Raw genomic sequence first — 8,722 nt, 5'->3', positions numbered from 1 at the left:
TAGCTATTAGCTGGACCCAGAAAACCCTAAAAAATCATGCAAATCAAGAGGTTCAAATCTTCATGTTCACTATAAGAACACGGTTGAAACTGCCCAAGCCATCAAGGGTATGCATATCCAAAAAGCCATCAAGTATCTAAAAGATGTCACTTTGCAAAGGTAGTATGTGCCATTCTGTCATTACAATGGTGGAGTTGGTAGGTGTACACAGGCCAAACAGTGGGGCTGGACACAGGGTCAGTGGCCCAAGAAGAGTTGAATTTTTACTGCATCTGCTTAAAAATGCAGAGAGTAATACTGAACTTAAGGGTTTAGATGGAGGTTCTCTCGTCATTGAGAACACCTAGGTGAACAAAGCCCCCAAGATGCAATGTAGAATTTACAGGGCTCATGGCCAGATTAACCCACACATGAGCTCTCCCTGCCACATCGAGAGGATTCTTACTAAAAAAGAGCAGATTGTTCCTAAACCAGAAGAGGAGATTGCACAGAAGAAAAAGATATCCCTTCAGAAGAAACTGAAGAAACAAAAACTTATGGCCTGGAAGTAAATTCTGTATAGAATAAATGCAAACAAAAATTTTTTTTAAAAAAAGAGAGGGCAATTCTTGAGCACATGGTTTGAATATATACCTGCTCCATATGGCTGCAAAGGGGCTATGAACAAAGTTTTCATGTCCTTGTGACAGATGTTCTAGAAGGACTGAGAGCTTCCAGAAAGGATGTCTGCCTGACTCTTTCCAGTGAGTTATTTCTTGGACACTGCAATATCCTGGTGGATGCCTGGTAAGAAACTCATTTTTAGAGCCACATAAACTTAGGTCCTGCTTTGATGAGGAGACATATAAAGAGAGTGACTTTTGAATAGACAACGGCTACAATTTATCTAAGGCCTGAATGGGTAAAACTTGTGTGAAACGCCCCCCACTTTATGACTTCTTTCTGCAAGATAAGGCCTTGGCTGAACTTACCTGTGAGGGAAGTCCTGGTGACTGCAAAGTTAATTTTCAGAAAGGAAGCCAGTTTGGAGGAGACTTTTGAATTCTCTTCCTTTAAATGCCACATCCAGAATGAAATGGGAGGGAATCCCTGGGTGGCTCGGCAGTTTAGCACCTGCCTTCGTCCCAGGGCGTGATCCTAGAGACCCGCGATTGAGTCCCACATCAGGCTCCCTGCATGGAGCCTGCTTCTCCCTCTGACTGTGTCTCTGCCTCTCTCTGTGTCTTTCATGAATAAATAAAATCTTAAAAAAAAAAAAAACCAAAACAGAATGAAATGGGACAGGGTGAAGTTGGAGTTATTCTCTGAAAAATCCACACCTGTGTTTGGAGTTGACACATATAGTTCTTATGATCTCACCAGGAAAGTAAAAGTCTGTGCTCCTAGGAATGAAGACAGGGCAAGATTTCTCCACTTGAAAAAGGCTGTTTTAGGCTTTTCCTCTTTTGGAATTGCCTCACGTTCTCTCCTAACAAACCAAATCAGCCCTCTCTTCCCCAGGATTCTCGGGGGATTTACATCTGGTGTATGGAATGATTTGGATCCCCTAATCTGTCGCTGACCTCCTTTCTGCTGAGATAGACAAACGTGAGCCCTGAAAGGTGCACTAGGCAAAGGAAGCAATCATTTGTCAGTACACCCCTCCAACTTTTATCCTGCTTGCAAACAGACACCTTCATGGTACTCTTCATAAAAGTGAAAATTTCAGTGTTCTTGCTGGCTTCACTGGAATGTTCCATCCTGCTCCTTCGTGATGATCAAGCAACACACCATTCATTTAGTCCTGTGATTCACTTGAAAACTCTCACCAGGACTGATTCCTGTTTTGTCTTATAAGGTGCATTCATTGTACGTTTGCCATCCTTGGAGTACCCTGGCGAGTACGGTGACTGTGATGTGATTCTTTCAGAGTGCAGACTGTTTTCTGGCTGACCACAGCTCATGTTTTGTCTCCCACTGGGGCCTAGTCAGACAAGCTGTGTGTATACTTCTTGAGAAGGCTGATTGTTGTGAAAACCTTTGCCACATAAACAGAAACAAGGTATTGGCTCATTTAGATACCATCGCCAGCAACTTTTCTCTTATAACCTCTGAAACACAATTACATCAGCTCCAACATGTGACTGGGAAGAAGAAGCAGCTCAAAATCCATATAGTTAAGAATGAGGAGTACTTTCCAGGTTGGCAGGTGGCAAAGTGCCAAAATGCCTCGGGCACATCTGTCTTTGTCCCCAGTTCCTAAAGGATTCACAAGTTGAGTTTGGATCCAGCCTGGTAAAAGTGGTTCGTCCTGGAAGAAGCTGGAGTGATCCGTTTGGGGCACTCTCAGAGGCTTTTGTATTTCTGGAGCTAACCCAATGAGTAAGTATTGCTTTAGGACAGACCTAAATTAGTTAAAAGTCATTCATTTATTAATATTTATGAGTAGATATTATCCAAGGGCCAGGGACGCAAAGATAGATAAGACCCAATTACTGTCCCTAACAGCTCATGCAACAGGGTGAGGATCTAAGGGTGGGAAGACAGAAAGAAACACACAGATGTTAATAATACAAGAACCCCTTCCCCTACTTTTCCTTTTTTTAAAATGTGAAATATGCTCCGTCCTGCTATGGAAAGTAAAGGTTTAATTGATGCTTTCATTTAATCAGCAAACATTTGTTGAATGCCTGCTTTGTGCCAGGCCTAGGAAAATGTTGGGAAGACCAGAGAAGCACCCTCCCTATTCTGTCTTCACCCTTCTCCAACTGCCCTCTCAATGCCTCCCCTCGTGATGGATGCCAAAATCATGAGATGAGGCAGCAGCAACTTCTAATCCTTTCTGGGTCCAAAGAAGGACATCCCCTCCAAAAGGAACTTCAAACGTCATCAGATCTATGATGTAAGCATCACCTTCAACCTTGCCAGTCATTTGTATCCCCTGGCCTTTCTTGAAATGTACACATAGGTTTGCTCATGGCAGTGAGGCAGCATCGGAAAAAGGGAGAAACAGGACAACCAGAGCTCGGTAACTTTGCCAGTGACCACTTGCTTGCATCTCTGTTGGGTCGTCCTCTTTAGTGTACACAAGCCAAGGTTCAAAAATGAATGGAGGCTACTGAGGGTGGTGATAGGCATGGCCCAGGTGGCGTCAGGGTCTTATCTCCTTCCTTATCTGATACTCAGGGATGGTATCTGTACAAATGGTCCCTTAATACTTTATACCAAGCAGGTTTCTCTCTGCTGATGCTCTACTGAATCATGTAGAAAAAATGATAAACTGTTTGCATAAACGTAGATATTTCTTCTAGGTACTAAGGAGCTGTTTGAAATCATTTTATGGAACAGGAGGCTTGAAGTAGTTAAAAAAAAAGAGGTAGATCTTATCTGTAATATGAAATATTTCCAAAATATATAAGTGGGTTAGACAAGTAAGTTTGCAAAATAACATACGGTAGGATGGATATCACTTATGTTAAAAAAAAAAAGAGGATGATAATGACAATGAAAATGATAATGACTATATTTTATAGTGCTTGCTATGTTCCAATGTTCTCAGTGCTTTACTAGATGAACTCATTTGATCCTCAAAATGACCCCATGAATTAGTTTTTATTTTTATTTCCCTAATAGAGATTTGGAAATTGGGGCAGGGAGAAGCTGAGTGTCTTGCCTCAAGTCACATAGCTAGGATTTAAACTGAGGCAGTTAGTGTACAGATTCTGGAACTTAAGCTTTGCGATATTTCTACAGGTACAGCCATATAAATATAAATGCTTAGAAAAAAGGTCAGAAAGATACACACTAAATGGCAACTCATTGGAGAGGAACCAAGAATTGGAGATGGGGCAGGGTCATTTAAAATATTCTCTTAGCTGAAATGTTTGAAGGTTGTTTTTGTTTTTGTTTTGCCCCGAAAGATAATGATTTCATGTTCCTTCTGTTAAATTTATTTCTCAACAATTGTTTAAATATTAAAAAAAAATCAATCTTGGGGGCACCTGGGTGGCTCAATGGGTTAAGCATCTGCCTTTGTCTCAGGTCATGATTCTGGAGTCCCAGGATGGAGCCCCATATTGTGCGCCCTGCTCAGTGGGGAGTCTGTTTCTCTCTCTCCTCCTCACCCTCCTCGTGCTCTCTCTCTCAAATAAATAAAATCTTTAAAAAAAAAAATCAATCTTGAAGTCAATGTGATTTTGACTAAAATTATTAGGTTATGCTCTTTTCCTAAATTCTATAGTAATTTTGATATTATTGAAAGCAGAAAAATTATGTTCATCTTTCGTCTTGGTCTGTCACATTACTTTTTTTAAAAAAATAATTTATTTATTTGAGAGAGAGAGAGAGAGCATGAGAGGGGGCAGGGGCAGAGGGAAAGGGAGAAGTAGACTCCTCACTGAGCAGGGAGCCCAATGTGGGGCTCAATCCCAGGACCCCGAGATCATGACCTGAATCAAAGGTAGATGCCCTACCAACTGAACCACCCACATGCCCTTGTTGCATGACTTCTGATGAAATCTTATTTCAGAGATTAGATGAAAGGTTATTTCAGATTTTATGTGGAACAATGGGAGGCATATTTCTAAAAGCACTGCATGCATTTCATAGTCAAAATGGTTTTCAAGTTCAGAAACTGAAGCCCAGGTGACCAGTGGGCTCAAGTATTAGGTATTGAACCAAATTAAAAAGGGATTTGTCATTTAATTACAAAAATGAAAAATTTTAAAGTTTCATGTATACTAATAGTTTGGAAATAGTAGGGTATTAGACTTCTCCAGAGAAACAGGCCAATAGGAGGCAGAGATAGAGATATATCTAAGTGTTTGAATATACAAATTCAGATATATCGCAATCTCTGAATATATAGAAATTAAATACTTATATGGAGAGAGATTCCTCTCTCTCTCTCTCTCTCTCTCTCTCTCAGAGATAAGGCAATGAGAGAATAGTTAATCTTAAAGAATTGTCTCAGACAATTGTGGGGGCTGGCAAGTCTGAAAGGGCTGGCTAGTCTGAAAGGGCTGGCGAGCTGGAAATTCAGGTAAGAGCTGATGTTGCAGTCTTGAGTCCAACATCTACAGGGCAGGTCAGCAGGCTGAAAACCCTGACAGGGTTTCCCACTGCAGTGTGAGGGCAGAGTTCTTTTCTTGGAGATGTCAGCCTTTGCTGTTAGGTCTTCCCCTGATTGGATAAGAGGCACCCACACTAGGAGGGTAATCTGTTTTTACTTACAGTCAATTGATTATAAGTGTTAATCACATAAATACCTTCACAGCAACATCTAGACTAGTGTTTGACCGGACAACCAGGCACTGGAGACGAGCCAAGTTGACACATAGTTAATCATTATGAGTAAATTCCAATTTGAACTGATTTCTGACTGCTTGAGAATATACATGTTAGAGATAATGTGAGTCTAGTGATTGTTTTCATTTAGGACGACTGAAATTTAAATTTAAGAGACTCAACAATTTGAGGAAAAAAAATTTTTTTTAAGATTTTATTTATTTATTCATGAGAGACACACAGAGAGAGGCAGAGACAAAGGCAGAGCGAGAAGCAGGCAGCCCCATGCGGGACTTAATCCTGGGGCACTACCTGAGCCAAAGGCAGACACTCAACCACTGAGCTGCCCAGATGCCCCGGGGAAAATCTTCGAATAGTACATTTGCAATATATTTAAGCCATTCTAATCACTAGTTTTGCTTAACACAAGTTGTGAGAGGATTCTGAATTATTTCACGGCAGTTGAGATAAGGTTAACTAAAAAAATGCACACAAAGCTGTGAAGCTAAATGGCAGATACACTGGTAAACTTGTAATCTAGCATTTTCAGTTTTGCTCCTAGGTAAAGATAGTTAACTTACGCATGGTGTGCTTACTGTTCTTCAGTGAAGGTGGTCAGTCATGAGGTGTTTCTGGTTTAGTATAATCAGTCAATCCTGTCTCTGACATCTCATCTACAGATTAATAAAGTTATGCAAATGATTTCAGGATAACCTCCACCTCACAAGTTTAAATTCTAAATAAATTATGAATTGGGCATGTGAGAATATTAATAAAGGTGGATCTAGGGCTCCTGGCATTCCTGCTGAACTTTAATATTGCATTGATGCTCTGTTACTAATGTAATACTATGTTACTAATAAATGGTGGGAAAGCTAGTAAACATTTTTCAGATTTAGGACTATAGATTTAATTAACAAAAGGTTATTCAGATTTTCACTTTAAATAAAAATAAATTATATACCACCTAAAAAAGATACTTCAAATGTGTTTCCACCACCACAAAACAAGTGGAAGAAGGGAATAATGTGGAGTATGTGTCACGGAGTGGGTGGTGGCCCTTATCTTATTTCTCACCTTTGAGGTAGGTGTTATTGGTTCCTTTTACAAATAAGGAAGATTAGGCTCAGAGAAGTTCAGAAATTTGCTCAAGGTCACCAGACCTCCTTTGAGGCCTAAACTCATTCCACCATAGGCACAGCTGAAACAGAAGGAAGCAAAATGCTTGCTCCTGCATTTCTTACATAAGAAAGGTGATTTATTCCTATCTTATCTTGCTTTTGTCTCATTTTTCACTGTTAGCATAGGTTTTAGGGGCAAAGGTCTTCCTCTACAAATAAGGCATTTTTACCTAGGCAAGTGCAAGTAGGTTGGACTGTTTTCATTTTATTTTTATCACATTGCAGTTTGTTTTTGGCAAGATCAGTTCAACTTGTTTCTTTCTAAATTACCACTGTGATGAGTAGCTCTGTATTGGGTGTAGTGGGGATAGAGGCGGGGGTTGGGAGGTACAGAGTGGAGGGAGCAAAGAACTCCTTGGGTAAGATTTCAAAAGCACTGATGGGGATCCCTGGGTGGCGCAGCGGTTTGGCGCCTGCCTTTGGCTCAGGGCGCGATCCTGGAGACCCGGGATCGAATCCCACATTGGGCTCCCGGTGCATGGAGCCTGCTTCTCCCTCTGCCTATGTCTCTGCCCCTCTCTCTCTCTCTCTCTCACTGTGTGCTTATCATAAATAAATAAAAATTAAAAAAAAAAAAGCACTGATGTTTTGTTATAAGGGGTGGGGGGAATGGAAGTCTTTTTTTTTCCTTTGGTCACCCCTTCCATACAGCCTGTACTCTGTAGCTGTTGCCCAACAACTTTGATTAGATAGGCATTCAGGTAGGGTTGCACTGTGGTGCTCGAGCTTTCATCCACTTGTGCCATGAAGATAAATCTGTAATTTGCAGACATAAAGTATTGCTAGATTTTTAAGACTGCATAGTTCTGCCTTTCAATTGTATTCATAAGCTGAAATGGGAAATGGTACTAGAGAGCACCTAGTCCAGTTGTTTCCCAACATTTTTTCTGTAGCACAAGACTTCAAATTCTTATTTGCAAGCCCAAAAAGCAAAGCCAAGAAGAGGCGCTGCCTCTTGCAATTCCTAGGCTCTCTTCTGAGTCTTTAAAAAGGTTTCTTTGGAGCCCCTGTTTTAAAACTATTGGTATTAGTCTACCCTCTCATTTTACAATTTTTTTCTAACAAAAAACATTTTGAATCAACACTATGTGTCTGGCACTGTACTCAGTTTGGGAAAAATTGGGCCTAAGATAGGAGTATGCTCTGGTCCCTAGCTTATCTGGGGAGATGGCTAATTAAAACACAATAGTACATCATTGATACAAATGTAGCTGTGATATTACAGAGGTATGGAATGGGGGGGGAGGCTCCCTAATTCTTTGTAGGGGCATTGAGTTGAGTCTAAGCCTGAGTCTCTAAGGCTGAACACATTATCTAGGAGGGTGGTTAATTTGGGAAGGTGTGGAGGACAATCTAATTCAGACTGAAGAATGGGGTGAGTAAGTAGCGAGGGGCATATTCTGGAAGATACAAGTTGGTTTAGGTAACAGGTAGTGCTGTGGGAATTGAAGAGAGCATAAACCCGATTCTTTAGAAAACAGGAAACCTTAAGGAAATGAGGTGAAATTTACATTTCGATTGCCAAACAGGGACTATGAACCTGATGAGAACAAGGTAGGTTGGAAGTCAGGAAACTATAGCAGTGATTCTCTGACAAAGAACGTTTAAGAGTAGGAGCAAGTTTAGGGGGAAAATGATGCATTCATTTTGAGGTTCCAGGTAGAGATGTCCAGCATGACTGGATGGATACCTGTCCAAAGCCTTGAAGAACACACTATGATCCTATATATAGAAAGGGACTGGAGAGATGAAGGAAAAGGTAAAGTTTGCCTAACTCTTGATTTTTGCTTATTTTCTTAATCCTTTTCTATACACTGCACATATGTTATGTTTATAATCAGGGAAAAGCATAGTTTAGCTTTTAAATTGATTTAGCTTCCAAATTTTGTTTCTCTATTTTCTTTACCCATATATGTGTGAATGTAGCTAACGCCTTGTCCAAAAGCATCTTACTTCGGAGAGTTGAGCTCACCCTCAGTCCCTCAAAGTTCCACACTGCCTGCAGAGTGAGTTTCGCACGTCTTCACCAGAGACGTTTGCAAAGGCTTGTGAGACGCAACTTAACAATGCAGACCTGGGCGGTATCTCCAGGTGCAGTAGAGTGGTAATCTTGGAAAGTCCTGACTCAGAATACTGCTACCTTCTCACTGCCATAAGAACGCAGCTAGGTGTGAGCTGGCTTCTAGGCATGCTTCCCTGTGAGAGCTGAGGTCAGGGCAGAACCCTCCCGCATCCTGCCTGACTGTAGACGTAGCTGCTAACATCCTTATGTTAGG

The sequence above is a fragment of the Canis lupus genome, chromosome 19 (assembly GCF_003254725.2).
Source record: "Canis lupus dingo isolate Sandy chromosome 19, ASM325472v2, whole genome shotgun sequence".
In the NCBI taxonomy this organism is placed as follows: Eukaryota; Metazoa; Chordata; class Mammalia; order Carnivora; family Canidae; genus Canis; species Canis lupus.
The sequence above is the reverse complement of the archived record's forward strand: the minus strand, read 5'-3'. Positions refer to the sequence as shown.